This window comes from Haemorhous mexicanus, chromosome 1 (genome assembly GCF_027477595.1).
Source record: "Haemorhous mexicanus isolate bHaeMex1 chromosome 1, bHaeMex1.pri, whole genome shotgun sequence".
NCBI lineage: Eukaryota > Metazoa > Chordata > Aves > Passeriformes > Fringillidae > Haemorhous > Haemorhous mexicanus.
This window is the reverse complement of record NC_082341.1, coordinates 110340296-110366727: the sequence shown is the minus strand read 5'-3', so window position 1 is coordinate 110366727 and position 26432 is coordinate 110340296. Positions and strand designations below refer to the sequence as shown.

At 39.2% G+C, this 26432-nt stretch overlaps 1 protein-coding gene across 1 annotated transcript in view; it reads right to left on the bottom strand.

Annotated features, from left to right (window-relative positions):
- The window catches only part of YES1 (YES proto-oncogene 1, Src family tyrosine kinase), a 50629-nt gene extending 24503 nt beyond the window's left edge, over nucleotides 1-26126 (bottom strand). Inside the window, exon 1 of the mRNA XM_059858924.1 lies at nucleotides 25979-26126. The gene's annotated coding sequence lies outside the window, so the exon portion shown is untranslated. The remainder of the gene's footprint in view (nucleotides 1-25978) is intronic.
- Between the last annotated feature and the right edge of the window lie 306 nt (nucleotides 26127-26432).

The following is a 26432-nucleotide window of genomic DNA, read 5'->3' as shown; positions in this document are numbered from 1 at the left end:
CACATAAAAAAAGGCTCATCTCTTTTTATAAAGAGCCATCAGCAGGGGATGCCTTGGAAGAGGAGACAAGCAGAATGAGGGCAGAATGCTCTGACCTCCACCCACCTGTAGCTCAGAAATTCTACACCAAGACTAAGGACTCAGCTACCGCAAGAAAACTCCAACAGGTATGTCCCAGCTTATGAATTTGCTGATGCAACATCTGCACAGGATTTGCATTCTAGTAGTCTTCACTTGAATTGTTTTATGCTTACTGGTTTAAGTCAGAATAATCTTATCCAAGAAAGCAGTAGTTATTACTATACTGACACTGACTTAAACATCAGAAACATTCTGATCTAGACAAGGCTCAGGAAAACCCACAGGAGGTGAGTGTCACAGCCAGGGCCAGGACTAAGATCTTGCAAGAGCAACTGTAGCAGCCTGAATTTTAGTCTGACACACCAGTGCAAGGCTGCCTCATCCAAACTGCTCAACATCTGAAAAAGCACATTCCCACCATCAACCTCCTTGTCTTCCAGCTGCCCACAGAAACAATCTCCACTTCAGCTGGAAGCTGCCTACCTTGTGTGCAAGACAATGGAAAGCAAAAAGAAAGAGGATACTGGATGGGAAAAAACCCCAAGCAAACAGGAAAGTACCTAACACCCCAAACCCACCTGCAGAAGGCACAGAGCCTAGCTGGGGTACCTGACTGACATCAAGAGGGAGCTGTTTCTAACTTCCAAAGCAGAGCAGAGAAAATATGGCAAAGTTAAATAGTTAAAATTAATTAACCAACTACCAACTGCCAAATAGCCAAATAGCTTCTACATAAAGAAAGTTTGTTTTCGGGACGTATACTGAATTTTGAGTGAAGTCAACATATTTTTCACTTTCAGAAAGGGTGAAAAGGTAGATGATGCAAAATACGTAACACTGGTGGATTAATTTTCTTTATTCCAACAATCAAGATCACAAGGGAGAGACTAACTAAAGCATCAGAATTGCAAAAGCAGTTTTATGTGATGAAATACATAATACATATACATGAGACCATTTTTAAAATTTAGAGTTACAATGTCTAGCCATATAATTTCAAGCCCTTACCGCACAAAGACATTTTCTCTGACAACAGATGATACTAGAGACAAAACAACCAATATATTGTCTAGACAATATTACTGCTGCTGTATTGTCTTGAACATTTTAGTAGATAGTCAATAAATAAATGCAGAAAAGAACAATTCTGCTGGGTTTTTTTTAATAGTGCAATGGCTATTTTTATTAACATGCAAATAATTACAAGTATCTTAAAAGCTAAAAGTTGGGTATGTTTAAAAAGCCTCGTCAGAAGATTGTTTCAGATTTTAAGGCATGGCATACCTTGTCAAAGATATCCAGGATTTTTTAGACAGGATGCCGGAATCAATTTATAAATTGAAATATTTTGTTTTCATTGAATTTTATTTGGAAAACAACATACCTATGCTTGGTATCATAGACCATTTTCAATCAGTTTTCAGACATTCTATTTAAGTATATTAAAGAGAAAGTATCCAAAAGTTATTTAAAAAGCCACTTTTAAATTTTGTTTACTGAATTAAACTAGCATTGGCTTTCTGGGTTTCACAGCATGAAGCATGCAAAACACGTTCCCAAAGGACATCTGCCTTACAGAAACACCAACATAAAACTTACATGGTAGAAGAACAAATAGCACTTTTGTTCTGAAAAGGTAATTTAAGAAGCAATTTCTTTCAAAGTTCAACTATGAACTACATATGAAAAAGGGATGACAACAATTGCAAGCTCCCAGAAACTCAGAGATACTCAAATTCTTATGAATAATTTTCATCTTGTCAGCTGGGCATACTTTAAGATGATAGAGGAATTCAATATCTGCAAGAATCCTCTTGCAACTTCATTAGTCAACTAGAAATATAAAGGAAATAAACAGCTGCAGCAACTTAAAGCGATAAATCAATGAAGGACCCTATAATGTTATATCCATTCAAATTATAGCACATGGTCACTGATAAGAAACCTCATGGAACTTAAGACATTATTTATTTGCTGTGTGTTTGATAGACTGTACTTTACACTTGCACATTCCTGCTTTGCAGACATGAATTTCCCGTCTACTCTTTGCCAAACATCACCCTAAGTTGAATGCTGATTCTCCTTTATTCTCAATGCTGTTTTATCCTAACATACTTGACATGATTACCATGTTAAGAAAAATCAGTAAATAAAGTGTTTAAGTCCAATTATTAAGTCAAATTACTGACAAAATGTTGCAGCTCATTAATTCAAGGACCATACACCCAGACCTCCTTCAATTAGCTCTCTGCTGAACAACAGCAAAGATTTCGAGAAGACAGCTGGAAAATATCAACCTTTGGACTAAAACAAAAAGTGAAAGTATGTATAAACAATTACAAACACACATGTACATTGTTCTTCATTAATCAATGAAGCTTTAATCAATAGTGTTTTTCCTTTGTACATTAAAAAAAGGGGGAAATACAATTAAATTGTAAAGAAATTCAAAATGAAACAAACAAAAAAGATGACATCTGCTAAATAACACCCTTATGAAAAGAGCTGGGTGATTTTTAAACAAGAATTATTACCCTAATAGCTATCATTAGTGCTGTTCTATTGTTTCTCTACTGACAGCTATAATAGTGTTCATAGGCGAGAAGAGCAGGAGAAATTATCTTAATTAGCTAGTCAGGCGTCTTGCACAATAGAGGCCATAGGGCTGCCCTAAATTAATTTTTCCTTTTATGGGCCTGAATGTACACACATGCCCAAACTCATTTGAAATTACTGTTACAGAAAGCTAGCCCACAGTCTGGACAAGTCCTACATTTTGAGTACAGAAACCACTAAAAGTACATGCCTCCATCCCATCTGAATTTAATGGCAACATCCAGAAAACACCTTTGCCCTGGAGCCCTACTGCTACGCTGTTCCTGTTTCCAGTGTAATAAAGATCACAGCTCGCTTAAACCTTCCCTTTGACAAGACTCATGCCGTCCCACTAGGCTCCAGTCTATCAAGTGGCTCTTCAGTCACTCAATCACCTCATCAAATCACCTTCAAGATCCTTCAGTTTTTTTCAGAAACTCCCATTAACAGTGAGCAGTAGGAACAGACATGGCATTCAAGGTAGGGGATATTCCTTAATTCTTCTTTCATACAATCACAGAATGTTTTGGATTGGGAAGGATCTTCTAATCATGTAGTTCTAGCCCACATGACCCTGAGCAAGGATATCTTTCATGTTGAGCAGGACCCCACGCAACCTGGCTGGGGCATCCACAACAACACTGAGGGATTTGCTACAGTGCCCCATCATCCTCATCCTGAAATATTTCCCACTCTGTGTGATACCAAGCTATGGTCTTTCAGTTTAAAACTGCTACCCCTTGATCTGTCACTACAGGCCCTGGTAAAAGTCTCTCTCCGTGCTTCTAACATGCTCCATTTAAACACTGAAAGTCCACAATAACTCTTCCTGGAGCCATTTCCTCTCCCGACTGAACAATCCAGACTTTGTCAGCCTGTCCTCATGCCCCAGCCCTCTGCTCATCTTTGTGGTCTCCTCTGCACCTGCTCCAACACTTCTACACTGTTCTTATAGTCAGGGCCCCAGAGCAGGGCACAGCAGTCCAAGTGGGGTCTCACCAGAGCAGAGCAGGGGGGCAGAATCACCTCCCTTGACCTACTGGCCACACTTTTGATGCTGCCCAGGACATAGTCACCCCATGCCCAATTTTTCATGGACCAACATCTATCTCTTTCTTTGCAGGGCTGCTTTCAATTAATTCCTTCTCCAGTCTGTATTGCTACTGGGGATTTCCCTGATCCAGGATCAGGACCTTGCACTTGACTTTGTGGAAAATCATGATGCTCCCTGGGCCCATTTGAGATCTTTAGTATTTATTTTGACAGCAGCATTATGATTCTTAGGTCTTTTTCAGCACTGCTCTTGAACAGAATTTTCCATATTCTGAAAACATGGTGCACATCCTTCTTGCTGGAAATAAATAATAATTTTTCTGTATTAAACAGACATGACTCTCAGTTAATCCAGATAACTCTAATCCTGGAGCTGCAAAACAAATTTGGAAAAAAAAATTCAAAAGTCTATCACTCATCTGAAAGTGGAGCCAAAAGGACACAGTAAGAGTCCCACCACTACTCTATCCAGAGTTTCTTATGATTATCTCCAATACTGCATTGCCTTGTTCATCATCTGCCCTGCAAACACCTGGCACTGTGTTTTGCAATGTGCATGGAGCTCAGCTATGCAGCAGTTCTATCTTCCAAGTTCATCTGCTTCTGCAGGATGAAGACATATCTGCTGCACCTCAGCAAGCCACACCACAGGAAAGCACTCATACTCTTCCTGTCTTTGTAAGCAAGACTGGCTTATTTGTAGGTTATAGCCACTTGTCTTAAACAAGGGCTGGTTCCTGCAAAGTAGGTGTATCCTGTGTCCCCAGCAGAAAAGTTTTGTTCCAAATGTGGGCACTTCAACTAGTGATTTCATTAACTAGCTACTGAAAAAAAAAAATTCATTCTTTGCTTTCTAAAACTAGGATACTACCTTCCCTTATATTCACATGTTGTTTCATTTGCTTAAGGGATCAAAATATTCAACCCTTTCCAGCTCCAGTCTAGCAATCAGAGAGACTTGTACCAAGCATATCAAGCCTGCAATGACGGTGTGTAATGTGAAACCACATCGTGTTTGCTTCCCATTCTCTGTTTGCTTTTGTTTAGACTCACCTTCTGCTGATTGTCACTCTACCACATAAAACCACTGAAAGGGCTTTAAACACAATTCATAAAAGCATTTCAGCAAAAGATGTCAAAGACTAGCTTTTCCTAAGGGCGTTCTTATTTGATGGAGTAAAACAGGGAAACTATCTTAGTATTTCCTGTGATGGGGAGCTTTATCAATATCCAGCTCAAAAACAATGTTTAAGTCTTCTAATGATATTTTAGAGATGACATCAGTTTTGTTTCCCTTTTGAAAAGGTTTTCCATATTAGTCAATGTGCCTTCCCTCTGACATAGTTCCCCCCCGATATATGTCCCAAGCATGAACTGGCCAACAACTCATAACACACATCATCAGCCACTACTCCCTGAACATGAGCAAAGCGAACACAACAGATAACTTTGGTAAGTTTTAGCCGTGGTACAAGATACCAAATAAAACAGTAATAGAGAAGAGAAGGGTGAGTAAAGGAGAGAAGAGATGCTGGAACAACAACTAGAGGGCTGAAAGTTATCTTTAAAAGAGAAACAAACCAATGATAATCAAAGAGCAATAGGAAATAGTTTTGACATATTTCATTTAAGTAAATACTGTTAACTTCCAAAAGGGTACACCACAGCACAAAGATACCCTTCAGTTTTTATTGACCAGTTCAGGCAATGTTTTTCTAAATAGGTAATTAGAGCCTTGGCCATTTCGTACTCTCAATCACTCTGGTACCTTGTTTTCAGAAGTAAACAATGTACGTTTAAGAATTCTCATTGGGCTAATTAATTGCTGTTTAGTAACAAATTTTCTTGTTCATAACCAATAAGCAGGGCTTTTAGCAATATTATTTTGACTCCAGAAGTACTGCCAGAAGGAAGGACAATTTCCATTTCAATTAAATGTTAAATTGAAGGGTGGAAGGAAGTTGTTAGGGATTTAGCAGAAGCCTGCACGCCAAACAACTCACTCCTCAGTAACCTGCATGAGTTTTTAAAATTTTGGTCAGGTCAGAATGATCTCAGTCATGAGTAACAAGGAAAGAACAAATTTACACTATTCAAAAAGAACTAATGTTGCCTGATAGAGATATTTCAATGACAGAACTGGTGATCTTAAAAAATAAGCAGCATTATTAAAACAGCTTAAATAATAGCCACTTTGCTGCAGATTTGAATGTCTGACTGAAAATTTCAATAAATCCAAGTATTTCTTGAAAAAAAAATAAAAAATATAAGCATTTAAAATAACTTATATAATAATTTTATCATGTCACCATAAAACAAGAAAAAGGAAGAAGTCTTCCCATTGCTCTATGTCTCTTCTGGAAGGTGGGGGAGACATATTTTATGTAGCTTTCTTACTTATTTCAGTGTTTTAATTCTTCTTATACTGATGGTTTGCAGATGTGTAAAAACTTGCATTTCTCACTTCTCATAAGTTGAAGAAGAAAGTTACATGTCATCCCTACCCAGCAGAAATGGGATTTCTTTGCTAAGCTCCTAAACATCCAAAATTCCTTAAGTCCTTACCAGCTTTATAAACTTAATACTTCTAAATGTCACCTTTCCAGCAGTAAGCAATGCAATACTATCATTCCACAGGTTAGCCTTAAGAATTAATTTTGCATATTTTTGAACAGTCTTTTGGACTAAACATAAAATGGATCTGCTGAAAAATGGGTTCAGCTGTTTGGAACCATCTGTGGACTGCTGGCCAGAATCTACTGCTATTCACAAAGAGCAGTACTAAGAGGGATAACTCTGAGCTTGAACAGAATTAGAGGTAAATACCTGGACCTGCAGGTACCAAAGGGGTGACACAGTTCAGTGGTGACTGGTCTAAGGTAAGACAGACACAATACAACACTAAACCCCAAATACACAGTAAGAAGAAAGGAGAAAAACACAGAAGGGAGTAACTTTGCAACTGTGTACAGGGGAGCAGTAGGTAGCACTTCATATTTCTACCAAGTACTGGCTGTACTCAACAGGAAGAAGGGATATTGTCCCCAAGCAAAGTCCTATTCGACATCCAATGGAGAGCTCAGCAATTGCTCCTTATCACACAAACTGACAGGTTTGCGTTTTCTGTTCATACAACACCCAGCATTAAATTGCCAGGCTAGGAATGGGAAGAATTACCCAGCCACTCCCAACTGGTAGAGACTAAAGGGCTTTTTTTATGTCCCCTCTTTGAGGGGATATTTTTTTCTAAAAGTGCCTGGCAATTTCTATTTGATAAATTCTCTGCTACTGCTAAGGGCTGGTGATCTGTTTTACCTGCCCTCATATCTTTCCAGAGCTTGACACAGCTACTACTTCTGACTTTTGTTACTTTTCTTAAGAGAGTTGAGAATTGCTTTACATCCTTGTCAGTAGTACAAGTAAGGAGACCAAACAATATCTGTACAACATCCAGTTCTCCCAGTTAGGAACACCAACAACCTTTTGGATCCAAGTTTTCAGGCACCAATTTCTTCTAAGCTCCTAGTGAGGAACTCTTCTCCCCACCATGGTTCTATCTGGTAGACCAAGATGTTCAAAAGATACACTTTTCTATTATATACATAACCTCAAATGTTCTTGTGAGGGATTTTTAAACCCCAAAGTACTTTTCTAGAACTTTTCAGGCTGATGTAGGAACTAAAAAATCCCAATTTCAATGCAAAAAAATCCCCAAACCCAACAGACCTGACACAACTCTACCATCCTTGATATATAACTGGACATAAGAACAGTAAATGGTATAGAAAAATAAAAGTGGTACAATAGCAATGGGATTGCAATAATTCTTTATATTCTATTCAAGTACTAGGATAGAATCTGATGGTAGGACTTGATCAGGAGGAAAAAGTTGCCACAAGTCATGACACAAAAAGCAGTGTTTCCAAAAGGAAAAAAAAAAAAAAAGACTAGAGATTGCCCATGACAGGAATCAAGATGTATAAACAGGAAAAATGGGGGGTGGGGGGGGGGCCGGGGGAAGTGTTTTCTGTGTGTGTGAACATGGCACAGCATGAAAAGTATTTTAAAAGAATACCAGTCATACCGAGGGTCTGTTCCAGACAAACAGAAACATAAAAGGTATTTGCACTGCCCTACCTTTTCTTCCTGAAAATTTGAAGGCTGGATCACCTCATACAAACTTCGTGTATAACTATTGTAGAGACACAGGCTCCTGTAGAGGAGCAATGATTTTAAGGACACTGGATTTTTTTTTTCTTAAATTCCTAACATTTAGCAGAAAGTTATGAGCAAAAAGACATCTTTCTGACAACAGGGACTGGCATAATGAGAAGAGCGGGGCACATAACCCTGCTGTCATCTCCTTACACCAGCAATCAAACTATTTATCAGGAAGAGCCAGACAGCCTGGGAGAGTTAGATACTTAGAAATTAAGCAATGTGAATATATCTGACTTGTAATTTTCAAACCTGCTGCAAAGGCAGAGCATCTCCAAACAACACAAAATATGAAAAAGGCTTCAGAGTGCTGATTTTAAACCTCTGAAACACATTTCATGTAAGAAAAAAGACTTCTACTCAATTGTTCAGCCAGTCAAGCTAGTGTCCTTTAAAAATGATTCCCTAGTTTAAACTAATGACATTTATATTTGGTAATGGACTTCAGGTGGAATTCATCTTCCAAATTTAGACATCCATCTGGGGGTGAGATGAATCATGCAGTGAAAGTGCTTATTTCTCTCCACTGACTATAACAGGAGCCTACAGAACCAGCTCATGTATAGGCAGCCAAAGCTGGCATTAACCAACCTGTCTCCTGACAGCTAATGCACAAGTTTAAGTGGCATGGCATGCCTAATGGTCATCTCCTCCCACAGTTTCAAAAAATCAGTCTAGAAAAGTTGTCCTTCAACAGGGTGAGAAGCAGCATTGCCACAAATTAGCTACTGGAATTAGCTTAAGTCGTGTGTAAATATTAGTACCCATTATTTTCCCCCTGCACAACAGATAGGAGTTTGTTCATGGAAAAATAATCATATCTTTCAAATAAAACTACACATGCTTCTGACATCTTTGTACAAATCTTGATATCTGCTGAACATGAAATAATTATTTTAAAATAAGATAACTATATAAGGAAAGCTATCAGGAAATCCGTATCTTCAGATAATGATGCGTAACTGGATGAAAATATTTTAAGTCTACTAATTCCTTAACCTCAGCCTAAACTTCAAAAATGTTTCTACAGAAAGCAGAAACTAAAGATTTAATATATCAGTTACATAGTAAAGTATACTACTAAATCAAAATAATCCATTATGATTGAACCAAACAGTTAAAACCAGTTATTTGCAGAGCTGCCACCTTCACAAAAGGAACAGGGCGGCTGTACTAAATAGCAGTCTCGTTTCAAATAGTGTGAAGATACTCAAATGGAATATTGCTGTTCAACACAGTGTTACTTCTTCATTTACAAGCAGCAAGATCTCTTGATTATTTCAATAGTCATTAGAGACACAGAGAAGTATATTTTTACCAATAAGCATGTCTGGAGGAGGAAGTGCAATACAAAATCACGGCAAAGCAGTCAGATGGGAGAGCAGAAATAATCTGCCTGTCAGCCCAGGCCATGCATTTGTTCGACCTATACACACTCAAAACCACCTCTTCCTTAGAACATCCATTACAGGACTAAAATGTTCTATGCACCAGTAAGAGGATAAAGTCTTATGAAATTAAGCCATTGACTGACACGTACCTGCAGTCCTATCCTTGGTCTGAACATGATCAGATTTTATATTTTGAAGATTTTATATTTTGGTGGCACGCACAAGGTCTCACAAAGAAAAGAATATGTAACCAGTGGCCTAAAAACCCTCCTTAAATATCTCAGCACTCCACTGTGGGCCAAAATTTGAGTACTACTGTTAGAAAGGATTCTGGAAAACTAATAACAGAAATAAAGAAGGGGCAGGCTTTGAAACAAAGTAATGGCTGTACTAAGTAAGATTTAGAGGTCCATGTCCATTCAAAATAGCCTCTCACTAACAGCACCCAAGAGCAGAGCATGCAAGAATACAATAAATACACAGCAGTGTTTCCCAAGAATATTCTTTGATCCCCCAATGGTTTGCAGAAGCAGGATTTCCTGAACAAGAATAGGTAGGTAATTGATGATTCTTCCATGAAACAGCAGTTTCCCTCTACACTGATGTAATGTTTAGACTCCTTAAATTCCTGAGGCAAGAAATTCTATAGCTTAATTACACGTTCTGTTGGGAACCACCTCCTTTTGTCTGTTTTCAATTCCTAGCTGTTATTTTCATTAGATACCTCTTAGCATGCATGCACTAAAAAAAGACAGTGAATAAACAGCCCTTATTTTTGTCCCATTAGTTGCTCAACACTTAACAGGATGCTGTCACACCAGTTTTGGTCACCTTTTCTACCTTAACAAATTCCTGCTGCTCCTCTTACAGAAATTGTCCCATATTTCTCTTCCTTGAAATTTCAACTATGTTCTTTTTACAGCAATGACAGGGATAGGTGTAAGCAGGGCAAAACTGCATAAGATGATTAAATTTCTTAGAAGTTATAATCATTATTCTCCCTTTCTTTCCTAACCATTTCTAGTGGCAATAGTTGGCTTTGAAGTCATCTTTTTAGATGGAAAGGCAAGCTTGTTCTTCCTTACCTCCAAATAGAACACATGAAGCAATTTATGGGAAATTTCATCTCCCATTTTAATGTCTGGTTGCTGAGCAATGTCAGGTTCCTGTGTAATGCTAGGGCCTGCCTTTGCATCTGCTACCCATCAGTAAAGTCTGTGAGCTCACTTTTCTTCTATACACTTTATTAACTTGAACATGCTCCATTAACACAACCCTGGAGAATTATTACCTGGGGCCCCTCTCCACTCTATTTACTCCAACCCTTCTCTTATATATTAGTCATTAATTTAACCACATAAAATCCTTTCTCCCTATCCTGTGACTGCTTGGTTTCTTCAAAATTCTTTGGTGGTGGTCCTTGTCAAATGCTTGTTGGACACCCAAGGAAACTGCTTCTGTAAGATCTTGCTTATTCATGTACTTGCCTTCAAAACACCTCCAGCGAGGTTTTTTTTAAGCGAGTTTGCAAAACATGACATCCCTTTACAGCAGGCTTCTAACTCTTCCTCAATACATCAAGTTTATCCATGTTATTTTCATTATTATTCTTTTCACTGATATACTTGGAACAGATGTCAGGCTTAGTAATCTGTCCTGAAGCCTTTTTTAAAAATAGTGTCACATACAGATTAGGACACTATAGATCACACACACACGAATTTATATCTCAGCTAGGTGTTGTATTTGTTACTTACTGTCTACAGTACAATGATCCTTGCTTGCTTGGTGTTTGGAAAGCTGTACTTCTAGAAGTGCAAAGCAGGCCTCTCTAAATACATAAAAGTGGTTTTTATTTTTTCAATAGAAGGTTTAAGCATTATCTTTAGGAAGATCAGTACATGAAAAAAATTTACTGTAACAGTAATAATACAAATATTTAATTGCATCAAAAAGTCACTCTCATCTTTCCAGTCTGTAAATAATAGCTCCATAAATATATGCTCCTGTGCAGCAGTGGCCATTCAACTATGTCATAGCTGTCCTAATTACCAGAAAACACAAATGAGCTTGTGAAGAAACACTTCATTTGCAAATGAGACAGCATTTAAGGAGAAGTAAAACTTTTAACATCTTTCTGGATCTGAGAACTTCTGTGGAAATTACAACCAACAAGCAGGCAACTCGAGGTAAGGACTTAAACAACATACACAAGTATTTTTAGGCTCACCAATTTTGTGTGAAGTTGAAGTTTTACAACACAAAGTTTTAAAGTGCCATTTAAGTTTCAGGTTTGAATTCACACAAATTTTCTTCAACATAGTGCCAACTTTCATCTCTTTTAACTCACATATCCAAAGAGTTGAAAATTAGTCTTACAAATGGATCAAGTGCTTTTCTGTGGTGCAAGATCAAATGCTAAGTTTATTGTGACCGTATTTCTACTGGCAGGATGTTACAGTTATACATAACAGAGTGTTTAAATCCATATGTAACTGTTTCATCTCCTTCTTCACCTCTATATTTTGCAACAGTCTAAGAGAAGCTTGTAGCTCTAATACCAACAGAAGAGCAGCATGGATGAATCACTTCAGTATGTTTAAATCAAATGTAAGGAGAAAATAAAATTTAAAAACACCATCAAGACTGGTAAAAAGACCATTGGAGCAAGCAGAGAGCTCACATCCTATGTTTTTACATCATGAAGAAGAAAAAAAGTTATCCTAATTACAGATATTGAGAAAACACCTTCTCAGATACGTGATGAAAACTTTTACTTGTTTTAAAGCCTCTGGTGGTGCTCAGTCTTCTGGGCAGCAGGAAAGCTAATAGTAGCCTCACTGCTGCTGCTGCAGGAGTGAGAGGACACAGCTGACAATAAAGCCATACACAGCCTTGATATTAATAGCAGAAAACTAAGACACCCAAGAGAACAATGCAGTTGCAAAGAGTTCTCTCCCCTCTTCCCAAGCTGTTGTAAAAAAGCTGGAACAAACAAACAAACTTGTCTGTGAATACAAACAAAAATATTCTGCCTTTCAACACCTGTATTTAGTTTCATTTCTACTGCCACACTTATTAGTTTGGCCCTCTTAAATAATTTAATGAAAATCACAGAACAGCTGAAACTGGAAGGGACATCTGGAGGATGCCTACCCCAACCCCCCTGCACAAAGCATGTCAATGACAGCAAGTTGCTCAGGGCTGTGTCCAGCTGGGTTTTGAGTTATTGCCAAGGATGGAGAATCCAAAACATTTTTGGACCACCTGTTCCAGCGATCTAACACCCTCAACATAAAAAACCCCTCTTTTTTCTGATGTTTAAATGGAATTTCCTGTATTACAATTTGTGCCCATTACTTCATCCACTATCAGTGGAAACTTCGGAGAGCAGCCTGACTCTCTCCTCTACATTCCACCCCATTAGGTTATTTACACACATAGGGTGCCCCTGAGCATTCTTTTCTCCAGGCTGAGTAATCCTAGCTTTCTCAGCTTCTCCTCATAAGAGAAATTCTTTAGACCCTTAGTCATCTTAGTGGCCCTTTGTTGGACTCTCTCCAGTATGTCCATGTTTCTCTTGTACAGGGAAGCCCAGAAGCACACGGCACTTGAAGTGTGGCTATACCAGTGGTGAGTAGGGGGAAAGGATGACCACCTTGATCTGCTGGTAACTTTTCCTAATGTATCCAGAACACTTTTGGCCTTCTTTGTCGCAGGTGCACATTGATGGCTCACACACATCTGTCCCACCAGGATGCCCGGGTCCTTTTCTGGACTTTCTTTTCAGCTGATTGGATCCTACCACATACTGGAGCATGGAGTTGTTCCTCCCCAGGATCACTGAATTTCCCTTTACTGAACTTCTAGAGGCTCCCATCAGACAATTCCTCTCTCAGTGTGCCTCTGGATATCAGCACAACCTTCCTTGGTCTATCAGTTCCTCCTGAAAGCCTGCTAAGGGTGCACCCCTGTGGCACCCCGAGGTCAGTAGCAAAGGTGTTAAACAGCATTGTCTCTGGTACTGAGCCCCAGGGTACACTGCTAGTGACTAGCCACCAGCTTTCGAGCCACTTGTGACCTTGTGCCACTGATGCCAACACTTTGAGCCCATCAGATCAGACAGTTTCCACTTGCTTTCACTGTTCACCCATCTGGCATGAACTTTATTGGTTTGTTTAAAGGATGCTACGGGAGACAACGACAAAAGCCTCACTGAAGACAAGATAAGCAATGTTCACTGCTCTTCTCTCATCTACCCAGCCAACCTCATCACACAAAGTGGTTAAACATAATTTCTTCTCCATGCTATGCTGACAGATCCAAATCAACATCTTGTCTTTCAGACTTGAAAGTTTATTCTAGCTCCTGTTCTTCATCTTCTCCAACCTAAGATTTGTTTTGGTTTTTTCTTTTGATGCCTACAATACACTCACTAAAGTAGATAGCACATCTACTAATGGAGATGTCCCTAAAACAACTAACAATCTCAGAGCACTGTTTAACAAACTATTATTCCAGCCAGGCACTGAAACAACAATGCTTCTTTTTTTCTCCACAAATGTATGTAAGCTAGTAGCAATGTTGTTGCAGCTGTAATGGCCTAATGACCTCAGAGAAGCAAGGAAAACACCCTCCTCCCTGCCCCCAAATATACTCACTACTTACTGCCATGCCCATAAGAAATTTTCTCTCCTTTAAACTGAGTATTTGGTTAACAGCATCCTTTCTACCTGTTTAGGATAATAACCATATTTTGTCAGGCTCTTGTCAAAAATAACTTATTTTCTCAAAATTCCTGGCCTCCCTGAAAAAGAAACATGAGGAATTTCAGGAAGCATCTTCTCCACATGTTTTTTTCTTAATTTTTTCACCCTCTCTCTTCCCTTCAGAAGCGCAGTGAAGTAATATCAGGGCCCAAATTATGCTTAGGAAAGGTCCATCCTTACACTATCAAGAATGAAAGCAAGCAGAGCACTAAACCATCTGCACTCCAGTGATGGTGTACCTAGAAGCTATGCATCCTTTCCACCTGCACTAAAATTAAAAATGCATCAAAAAATTTTAGTCAGCAAAGCAGCGATGCAATTTTCATAAATTCTGTCCACTTTTACACAATTCCAGGTAATGGATAATCCAAGTAGCTGGCTTGGCTAAATGGTAGCTCAGTTCTGTAGGCACTATGGTAATGACAGGCTACAGTTGTGGTTTTACACTGTATTATACAACCAAGTGTTTCAAACACACGCTGTGGCATTAAATGGAACTGGAAGAGCAGATTACAACATAAATCCTGTATTCTTTCACCAACTTAGCGATGTACTGCCAAAAAGGAGGTCCATTTTAAAAGCTGTATTGTACATTCAGCCAGGACACGTCTGCTACAGTTGTGACAGACCACGGACAACTGTCTGACAACCACTTCTGGGGTACTAATGCTCTCTGCAGCCCAGTGATTGACTAAAATATTTTGAATAAATTTTGATGTAAAATCAGATATAACAATTATCACAATTTTCAAGCAGCTGATGCTCTGGGCCAAAGCTAGTTGACAGCACCCATTTAAAAACTCTTTCACACCCATACCAAATTAAATCAACTTGGCACTCTCTCTCTGGTAGACAATTGTCTCCTTAAAGTATGAGCACTATTCATCCAAGTGAATTGCTGCATTAAGGGGGCAGTTGGCTGGCATGGGGAGGACTGGACTGATTGACAATGCATCTCAGTCACAAAGAAGTTGCAGCAAGAGTTTCTAAAAACTAAAAAGCAGTCAGGACCCTGAATAGATGAAGCATGTTGAAGACACAAAAGTACAGGATGTATCCAGGAAGATGCCGGTGCTTCAATAAGCTTCCTAACTATGACTAATCTTAAAACAGTTCTGTGTCTTGTTTTGTAAATTTAGCATTTCGAGTGTTTGAGAGTTTAAGTTTAGCACTTAACCCCTTAACACCAGCTACATACTGCAGCAACAGTTATTTGAGGAGGATTTTTTTTCAGAGCTATGTACACTAAACAGCTAAGAGCCCCGTGAAGCTTCCTAGGGAGCAGATTTTATTAACCTCTGAAATGTTAACAAAGAAATGCGGGGCAGCATTTAAGGGCTCATTCTCAAACTATTCTAAGGAGATTACAATACTCCCATCCCCCTTCCCCTTGTGAAATTTCAAAGAGGAAGTACAAGAAACCCATACAGAAATTGCTCAGGTCATAATCATCACAGACAGTCAAATTAATTCCTGATTCCAACAGATACTAGAAGCACCAGAAGAAAAACTTGATATGCAAGAGTGCAAATGATACGTTTTATCAGAAGTATAGAAGAGTTATTACATAAGTAATCACTACATTTGAGTTCATTTGTCAAATACTATTTCTTCACCATTTGTGTACACAAAACAGACACTGTTGTGTAAAGCATTAGTGGAAGACGCCAAAGGCACTACTGTCTTCTGTGGAACTCAATGGGATTACTCCAGACACCACCAGCAAACACAGGCGACAACATCCAGTTCAATTTTCGGTGTAAATGAATTACCCACTTCTCACCTCAGCAAGACTACATAAAGACACTCAAGATGCCAGCCTGAGGCTGAAAATACAAACAAGGCTCCCCAAACCTCACGGAAGTTGTCATATAAAGCCTAGATTTAAACAGCAATTCAAACAGATTCCTTTCATCTACTTAAGGATAAGCTCCTCAAAAGTTTGCTTAACACTTACCAAGTGATAATTCTTATGCCACAAAAAAAGGTTCATAAAGAGATTCTAGTTTCTGTAAAATATTTGTAGTCAAGGTTAAGTGAATATGTTATTCACTGCTCAATGCAGCGAACTAATATAACTACAATCTAATTGAAAGAGGGCTAAAATCTTTGATTCAACTGCTAAATTAACCTAGCTGTTTGAGCTAACAGATCCAATTTCACTGCCTGTTAAGGCAGGCAACACTTTTTTTGTCTTCATTTTATACTCTAATGAAGTCTACTTCAATAGAGTTGCCTCCACTTATCCCAGAGGATGATTTAGTTCTTTTGTGTACAGCTAATCCAGCTCACCCTGAAGTCAAGGGGAATTTTGTACTTTACTTCAGTGTGAAAAAGGATCACATCCTAGAATAGCAACGCTAAAATATCTGTGAATAAAAACAGGTTCAGCTTTTTCCAATTCCTAATTAGCCAGAAAATGCCTCAGACAAACAAACAAACTATCCTAAACAAACCTTTAAAAAAAAATCTAATTTCCATTTCAGTTTAAAGCATGTGAGAAGTTATTTGACATGGCAATGTTTTTAAAGAGAATTATCCCATTCAAACGTTCTGACTGTAAAACTGTACTAACTGCATCTGCTTTGGCTTTCAGTTTCAGGGAACTCCAGGGAAAAGTAAAAATCCATCAAATCTAGGATTTTTAAGAGAAGCAACAGTTTAATGGCATGGTTTCCAAGATGTAGAAATCCTGCAGCAGTAACACTAACAAACTTTTCAGTTTTCCATCAGAGCAATCAGGGTTTCCTCAAGAACTTCTTATGCTGTGATAAATCGACAGGCTCAGAAGTTTCTGCAGGTTACTCTGTTGGCCTAAATATGATTTGATTCCATCACATAAGTTACCTGGCTACACTGTACTGCACATGATGCAGCAAACAATGCTTACTTCTCTTTGTATAACAGCAAAAATAGAGTACAACAGACATATGAAGTCAAATTAAGTCATACACAGACTGAATGCACGTCATATATAATTATAATAGCAAGTAAGTTACCTTTCTGATGGCATTTTTTTAATATTTAATGTGGAGAAAGAAAATTTTTTAAACTGAAATTTCTAGATAGACACTGGTTTACTTTTATGAAAACCTATACTGAGTTTTAAAATATACTCAAACTATGTTGCCAGCCACCAAAACTTTAAACAAATTTAAATCACCAAACTGGCAGAGCTAATTCATAACCACCTGAAATCAGAATCTGAATACCCAAATATATAAAGTAACATAAGCTGTTGCAAGTGTAAAGAATATTCCACCCCTCAATGTTATCTAGATACTGGTTCACTAAAATCTTAGACACATTTAGGGAAGACAAGTTTAAATGAGAGAGGAGAGATTTGCTTCTATTTTTAAAGAAAACAAAAACTTGGAAGTATGGGATCTATCCATTCTAATGCCTTAGAGGTTGTAGTGACCAAAAGTTATTCATAAACTAAAGCTAATATTCTCTTTTGTAAATAAATCTCGCAGATTTAAAGCAAAATGTGGTTTGCACTAGAATTATTGCCCTCTATATCCTTATCTGGGAAGCAACACATTAACCTGTACTTTAAAATCTAACACTGGTTATTTATATGAATTTCAATCAGAATTTCCATTCAAATGCCACTGAACACACACTAGGAAGAAATAAAAATGTCTTCCATAGAAATTGCAGTGTCATTGCTTAAATAATTATGTATATAGCTTAAGAGAATTATTAAGACACTTTTCTATTACATTAAATATACTCACAGAAAATCCATGCCCCTGGCAAAAAGCTAACAGGATTAGTGTAAACCTAATATGGAGAGTCAATATATTTTACTGACTAGTAAGGCTCAACCTCTTTCTTTGGGAAAAGAAGGAAGAAGCCCAAGTGTAAATCTGAGGTAAAATAGTAATTTAAAATAACCATATAAAATAAAGGTACCATGCTTGTTAATCTAAGTCACATATTAGCTTGGCTATGACTTCACCATATATGCACCAGATTTAAATAGTATTCTGATGATATGTGAGACCTAAGCAAAAGGGAAGGGGAGGTAATCAAAGAGCCCTAGATTTCATAACCAATGCAAATGAATTCCAGAATATTTAAATACACCTACTATGCATGAACAAGTCAAACGTTTCCAGGGAAATAATTTTTCATCTATAAACTAACACTTGTCTCATTTTACGTACATCATGATAGCCTGAATCAATCAGTTCTACAATTTCTACAGTGTACAAGATAAGAAATAATTCCTAAAATGAAAAAGATTGATATCTTTAGCAAATTACATAATCTGCAATTATTCAGCAAGTTATTTTGAAAGCTTATCACTTTAAATAGCCCCAATCACTATGATTTATGAATTGTGTTTTAAGTGTGTAGCTGTGCTTAAAATACAGTACAGAATTGTACTTGAAAGTAAGAAAAAAAAAAGTACCCATATTACTATTGCTTCCTAGCCATATACAGTTAGCATTTAATTTTTGTGTGATCTGAAGCTGAAAATTTTGTACTTGCATTTTGCTCTCTCACTCAGAACCACAGAAAAACAAAAAAAAAAAAAGCAAAAATCCACCCCTTAAACCCCACCAAATAAATACATATAACCCTTTTTTTCCCCACCAACTACAGAATGTTCATACAATACCTACTTCTCAGGCTTGAGAAAACAAACATTACTCAAGAAAATTTCCCCAACTGACTAGTAGTAACATCTCAGGAATTATCCTTGTTTTCCCCTCTCTTTTCTTCATGGTTAATTTTTTTCAAAAGTAACAGTATTTTGCTCTATGCTCTAAGTGTTCGTGAACAGAATATTTAACTTTACTATGAAAAAAGAATTCAACATGGCTGTCTACAGCGAGACTAATATACTCTTTTTCTCTCCCCAATGAATGTTTTTCAATTAGGTATGGATGAGCTGATGTGGCCAATGTTATTATAACCTTTAATCATTCATTAAACAAATATTTAACACCAGTATCAGCTAAACAAGCCCATCCCCTCTTTGCTTTAAGAGCTTTGTCATTCTATAATGCAACTTATACTCTAAAATATATGACGGGGGAATCCCAAAAAAAAAAAACAAAACAAAACAAAGAAAATACTTTGGCAAAAATCCCACATATCACATGTCTCAGAAGCCAGAGAGCACACTTACATTTTAAAACATTGCTGTTGGAAAAAACCTGAATACTTTTTATTTCTAACAGGCAGAATAAGAAGTACCGTCTGTTACTCAAAGAACCCATTCTGAAAATTAGCCTCTAACTAAACTTCCAAGAACTTTTACTTGAGACATTAAGAATTTGTCCTGAATGAAACGGATTGAAAAAAAAAAAAAAAAAAATCAAGACAACAGATTTTTGCCTAGATAGACTTTCGATCTGATTTACAACAAGTTCTCTTTCAGTAGGCTTCAGCTAAAAAATATGTGCATCAAAGAGAATCTTTGTTCAGATTTAGGATAAAAATCCCCAAACAATCAAGAAAACTACAAGTCTTCCATTCCTATTCAGTAAGGGAGAGCCTTCTTTTAAGAATGATACACAACTCACCTGGGCTAGTCTTCACACAGAGCAGAGAATGGCCTTTGCCTTGCAGAACTTATTTAAGCCTTGCATAAATTTGCATTAGGAAAAAAGAAGACAAAAATCTGTATTTTCCCATTCACCTGCCACTGAAGTATTGCAGGATTTTCTATTAGGACAGATTACCTATGAGCCCATAAGATGCATCACTAAGTATGTTCACGGTCTCATCAGAGCATCACTACAAGTTCACACCTCTAAGGAAATGTGGAGTGTTTCAACTGAACTACTGCAATCAGAGCTGGTTACAAACATTAAAAACCAGGTATCAGCAAAACACCACAGGCTGCAAAATGTTCCACTGGCATGTTCTGTTTGCAGCTCAAGGTACAGGAGGAGGATGCAAACCACTTGCTTTTATCACCATAAGCTTTCCTCCCATTTCATCTCACCCTTGCTTAGTCTTTATATGAATACAAATGCTGTGTCTCTACAGACATGAACTTTGCTGATCGGTTTGGTGCAGATCTGTAATTCTTTAAGATGTTTGGAGATCCCCTTTTGACACAAATTTGACACATAAATGTCACATTTAACTCTGTGTTTCTCACCAAGTAAGTCTGAGCAACTTCTAACTGAAGCACTACAAATTTTTTCTGTCAATATTCTTCTGAAGACCTCAGTTTGGGAATCAGCAATGTAAGGTTTTCATCTCAAACTGCAGACCTCCAGAAAAACAAATCAAAGTCAAGGCAAAGAAAGGAGGTACAAGAGCACTAAAAAGATGTATGATTAATTGTGGTGATTTGCTTTTAACACTTTACAATGAAATACAGAACTTTCATATTTATTTTTAAACTTCCTCCCTCAACCTCAGTTTTGATAATGTTTTCTTTCCTAAGTTTGGCAAACAAATGCTAGTTTCATATAAATGTGCACTTTGAAAACAGTAATATTTCCTAGACATTAATTCTATATTCATTTTTCAGTGAAGCATACTTTAAAAACCTTAAAAGCATTGTTCATCTCTGAGGCACATGTTAAGTTAAGCCTATTGAAAGGCCAGTTTTTATGAATTATACCAGAAGCCCATCAAGCCCAAACACCTCTGAGTCAGACCAGTGGGTCCCCATGGGCCCCCACCATTTGAAATGCTGGGCAATACTGGATGTTCAGGAAGGGAGCCCAAGAATTAGGAAAGCCTGTGGCCATGCTGTCTTTGGTGCAGTCTTTTAGCTTCTGGACTTTGGGGTACTATTACTGGCAAAATAAAGTATTTAAGTTGAACAGGCTGAGCTGGTAAAAATCAACCAGAAACAAGAAGAGTATGTCAAGAAAGAGAAGGACTTTGTAGGGTATTTCTTCTACTCTTCTGTGGTTACAAGTGTCAGTCATGATATTAGTTTCCAATAAAATGTTCTTGAAAAGCACATAACAACTGAGACCTGTTTTTTCCTTGTCACACTTCAAGCATAAATATTAATGTTGTTATCTAACCATACTTAAAATAACTTATTAAAACTGGATTGTTCACTATTAATTTGTTTTAAGTCTCCCTTTCTTGGCTGACTGCCGAAACAGTTATAATGCTATACAATTGCAATACACAAGAGATCCATAGCATCCTCTAATTAGTCTTTAAATACCTTGCACAAGCACTGCCTTTTCTTACAACTGTGAGGCCATTAGGTAGGGTTGAAATATCAAAAAACCTTTAACCCAGATACTTTATTTTATTTCTGAAGTTTTCATACAGTATCAAAATGTTTGCCTGAACTATGGGCAAACATTTGGAACATGAACACCATGCTCCACTCCAACCCTTCTTTTCTACAGGGGATGTCAGTCCTAGGAAGCATATCTGAGGCCTGACTGCATTTATACTCCATAATTCACATCATGAATAAAACACTACTTCTGCCTCAGTTTTGCAACACTACAGAGTGCTTTGGGCATATGCAAAGCAACTTAACCCTACTACATCAAACTCCTCCAATACAAAGACAGAGTTTAAATGTGTGATTATTGCCTCAAAATTCTCATGAAAGTTTCTCTAAAACAATGTTAAAGGCCCTGATCTACAAAGATTTACTTATGTGGATGTGTTTACTCAATTTCAGTGTCAATCGAATTAAAGAGTTATTCATTCTTCTAATAGATCTGGTCTAGATAACACTAAAATTTCAACTAGAAGAGCTCATCACTTCTGAAGAATCATTTATTTTTCCCAGACTTCTGTAGACCTCTGGTGTGAAGAAAACCACAGAAGCATTTTAAGCCATAGAAGTTTTTCATTTCCCTGAAATGAAAGACAAATTATTTGATGTTCAGTATCACCATGAGAATTCAAAATTTACATAAACATTTAAGACATAGGTGCAGTCAATATTATTACTTATTAAAGTCTCATGTAACACTACTATAAAAGCATTTGCCTTCCAAAAATACAAAGATAAAATACAGCCAGGTTAAAAAAAAAATTATCCAATTCCCCTACTCAACAACTAACAGTGTTCAAGAAACTAAAATACAAATTATTCCAGTCTGAGGTTTTAGTTCCTCAGCATTCTCCAACCATGCTCTATAACATTACCTAACACTACAGTCAAGAAAAATCAAAACAAAACCCCAGTCTTGGCCACAACAGTCAACACAGCCTTAAATGCAGTTAGTGATGATCTCTACAGCAGTAGCCCACTGAGCTGTGGGGCTGGGATACAAGCCAGGGCTAGCCAGAAGTCCAGCTTGACGGCTTGATTTCAGCTGTGCATGGCTTTGGTCCACTGACTTACAGGACACAGCATGAAACCCGGTGCTCTAGGTGGTGCCTATCCAAAATGACAACAGAGAGCATTTCCTATCCTTTTTCCAGCTACCCTTTACATTTTCAAAGAATATGTGTTTAAAAGGAACAAAACTCATGCATAAGTAACAGTGTTTACTTACTCAATTTCTAGCATTAAAGTTACTATCATCTTGATCTCTGATCCTGCAATCAGCCATGCGTGTTAACTTTACCTAAGGGTCTAGTCCCACTCATTTCAATAACTTTGGTGCCAGTTTCTGTTTTGATGCACTGGTACCATCAAGGATAATCCCCCATAAATGAAAAAGGCAGTAAGAACGACCTCTTACAAGCTAAAATTAAACTTGTCCTACTGTTAGTTGACAGCATCTTTTCAGTATTACATTTTCTCTACTAAACTAAGCATACACATCGGAAGTTGTCCAGGTTTACCTTCAAAACCTGGCAATTGGTGATACAATCTGGAACCCAACAGCTCTAATCATTGGTGTGAATGCAGCCAGGGATTGTAGTGATTGAAAGAAGTTCCCATATGGCAATTGTAAAGCAGCTAGTATTTAAAAAAAATATTAAAAAATAGTGATTATCACATCATAAAATCCATCACTATAAAACAGCATCCTACTGGCACTCTCAAGGAGAACAGAAATGAAATAAATCCTGAGACTGAGTTACCTACTTGTATTTGGAGGCAGCTCCTCCAAGACAAAAACTAACCCATTCTGTTACAGTAGTTAGAGAAACTGCAGTTCTCCCTCATGGATCAATCTGTTCCATCCACAGGCACACGACTTTCGGCACCAGAAGCCTGCAACTTTTCAGGAGGACTTCACAGAAAGAACAGGCTGTGTACATATGCACAGAACATGTCCTACCTGAAAAAGGCTGCTTGATGCAACACAGCAGAATAAGGACATGTTCCTAAAGTGATTTTTGTGTTAGTACTGACACCAACTTTTAAATTAACATCAAGTTACCTTACTCAAACTGTGATCAAACTATGAGGCCAAACAGTTGGATGCAAGTAGGGAATATGAATGAAAGAACATATTTCTTTTAACTAATGTTTTGAACACAAGGAATTATCTATTGAAAATGCACAGCTTTTGTCCACAGGTAGCACATATGGAAAAGTAAAACCATGCAGCCAGTTTGTTCATAAAGTAAACTTTGACCACATAATCTGATATGTGCCACACTGCAGACTTTTGCATCTCTGTCACGTGACAGCCATAATTTATCAGACTGAACAGAGTGACAATTTCATTCTTCAGGAGCTGCAGAAGTGCACAAAGCTCAAAATAAAGAGCATTTCTTTGGTGCAGAAGAATAGCTCTCTGCTCTGTTGTGTGAATATTGATTAAAAACCCCTATAATGTGAAGTTTTTCAATAATTCCATTACATAGTATGCAGCATACCAAAAATGTATTAAGTATTTTTCCAGCTATTTCAAAATAATGCAGCAATTAAAATATAGTTTCAATTCCACTTATTTGTTTTGTACCCAACGACTGCTGTTGAGTAACAAGTATTTCCTTGAAAATCTCTCACAGTAATACAAAATACAGATTAAAGCTACCTTGGGCTCACCAGTCTCATTCCAGATAGAATGGTACTGGGGTTCAGTTATTAAATAATTATTGAAAACTGGACCAGTAGCTCTGCAAGCAGCAAAACCAGGGAGGCCCCATTTCCTGCAGCAATTTCCAGCTTGAGGTAAGCACTGCTGTGAACTCTCTGGGGTGCAGGTTAAAAGCGCTGCTCTACCTGGCTTCCTTACTTCCAGAAATTTTGTAGAAACTGCTCACCTGGGATACCTCTGCTGCCAAATTTATTTGAAATATTCAAACAGCCAAAAGAGTTATTAGAGAGACTGAAGGCACACAGAGATTATAGCTCTATTTGAGCTGCACCTGTTAAAGAAATAAAGCTAATAAAGCACGTGGAATAATTAATTAATGGCAATTGCTGTTACTAACTACTGCCACAACGGGTACCACAGGATCCTTTTCTTCGAAATTCAGCGGAAGCACAGTGCCCATGCTGCTGTCCCTGTTGCCATCACAGATGCTACCTTGTCCCAAAATTAACCACAATACCTTGGCTGTGCAGAACACACACAGAGTCTCCACTCTATGCTTATGCTCAGTAGGAACCTCCTATAACTAAATTTACAGATACACATCAGAAATAAGAGTGGAAGTGTGAGGTTTTGTTGTTTGGAAAGGAAGCCGACAAAAACATGGTTATGGGTGAACTATAACTACAAACAGAAGTACTGCAAAGGTTACTGACAAGGCAATTCTATCCCTCTTCAATGTTTACTTACCAAAAAGGAAAGAAAAAGACTCTGAAGTAAATTTTCGTATCTGGCTCCCAACTTAAGATCAATTTCATTTGCAAAATTTGTCTGAAATATCATTCAGCTATCTATGAGTTATATTAAGTGAAAACTAATACACTTTCATTGTCAACACACTCCGAGCTTCAAAACTGGTTTTGGAACATTCTGCCACTTTAAGTAAATCCAAAAACCTCATTTTTAATTAATGACTGGTCTCTGCCGAGGGTTAAATCCAGCAGGTACATCTGACTATACCTTTACAACATGAGCTTCAGAAATATTTGTTCTAGTTTTCCCAGTGTCAAGACAATCATACCCACATGCATACACGACACGTAGTAGCCCATATATTAATATAATAAATAACCATATCATAAACTTCACATATTTTTAATACTGAATATTGGAGAAGTCACACTAGCCCTTGATACGAGCACACAACTTTAAGCACATCAAGCCTGCAGGTCCACAGAGAGCAGAAAGTTATGTGCAGACTCCGCAGGAACAGGGGCCTGTGTGTGTCCAACACTTTTTTGTTTTTAAACTATAAGGAAGACAAGGAGCCTTGACGAAGTGTGATGATTGAACATTTAAATTAATGACTCAGAAACGTACAGCGGTCATGTTCCAGGCTCGATAATGGGATATAAACCAGAACAGTGGGGCGGGGGGAAGAAAAATTAATAGAATATAAAACCACGCAGGCCAAGCTACGGGCGACTCCTGAATTTTGCCCTTTTACATCCTCCGTCCCCGCGCCGGGAGCGGAGCCGGGAGCGGCTCACGCTGAGCACCAGCCCGGGCGGTGAACGCCGCCTCCGCCGGGGGACGAGCCGCCGGCCCGCAGCGCCCGCGGCTGCCCGGCGGGCTGGGGCCGGAGGGGGCCCGGGCCGAGCAGGGGTCACGGGGCCCTCCCCCACAAACTTACTCCCCTCAGCCCACCCCACGCAGCCCGCCCAGCCCAGCCCGGCTCCCGCCCGCCCGACCCCTCGGCCCCGCGGGCAGGAGCTTGGGCCCGGGAGAAAGTTGCCGAGAAAGTTTCTGCGGAGGAGAAGGGGCCAGGGGTGCAGGACGCCCCCCGCCCCCGGGGCGCGGCGGCGGGGCGAGGCCGGGGGCGGGCGGCCGGGGCCTAGCGCCTCCATCGCCGCCGCCATCGCGGCCGCCGCTCCCGTGGGGCGGCGGAGCGGGGACGCGGCCGGGGCCTCACCTGCCTCTCCTCGGCGTGGCGGGTGGGAGAAGGAGGGGGGGAGGGAAGGAAGCGGGGGCCCCCCCGCTCCTCCCGGAGCCGCGGCGACCCGGGGAGGGAAGCGGGGAGGAGGGGAAGGGAGGAGGGACGAGGAGGAGGGAGCCGAGCGCTCCGGTGCGTGCGGGGAGCTGGAGCCTCGCTGCGGGAGGAGGAGGAGGAGGAGGAGGAGACTCCCCGCCCCTATGGCCGGGATCTCCGGTGGGCACCGCGGCCCCTCCTCCGCACCGCGTTTCCCTCCATGCGCTCCAGGTCGGGATCGCCTCGCCTCCCGGCCGGGGCAGCGCCTCCGCGCCCGAACCGGAGGCCGCGGGGAGGAGCCGGGCGGCCCCCGCGGAGCCGGGCTGGTGGCGGCCGTTCCTCCTCCGCGCCGCTGCGCACCGAGACAACATGGTGGAGGCGTGCGGGGCGGCGCGGG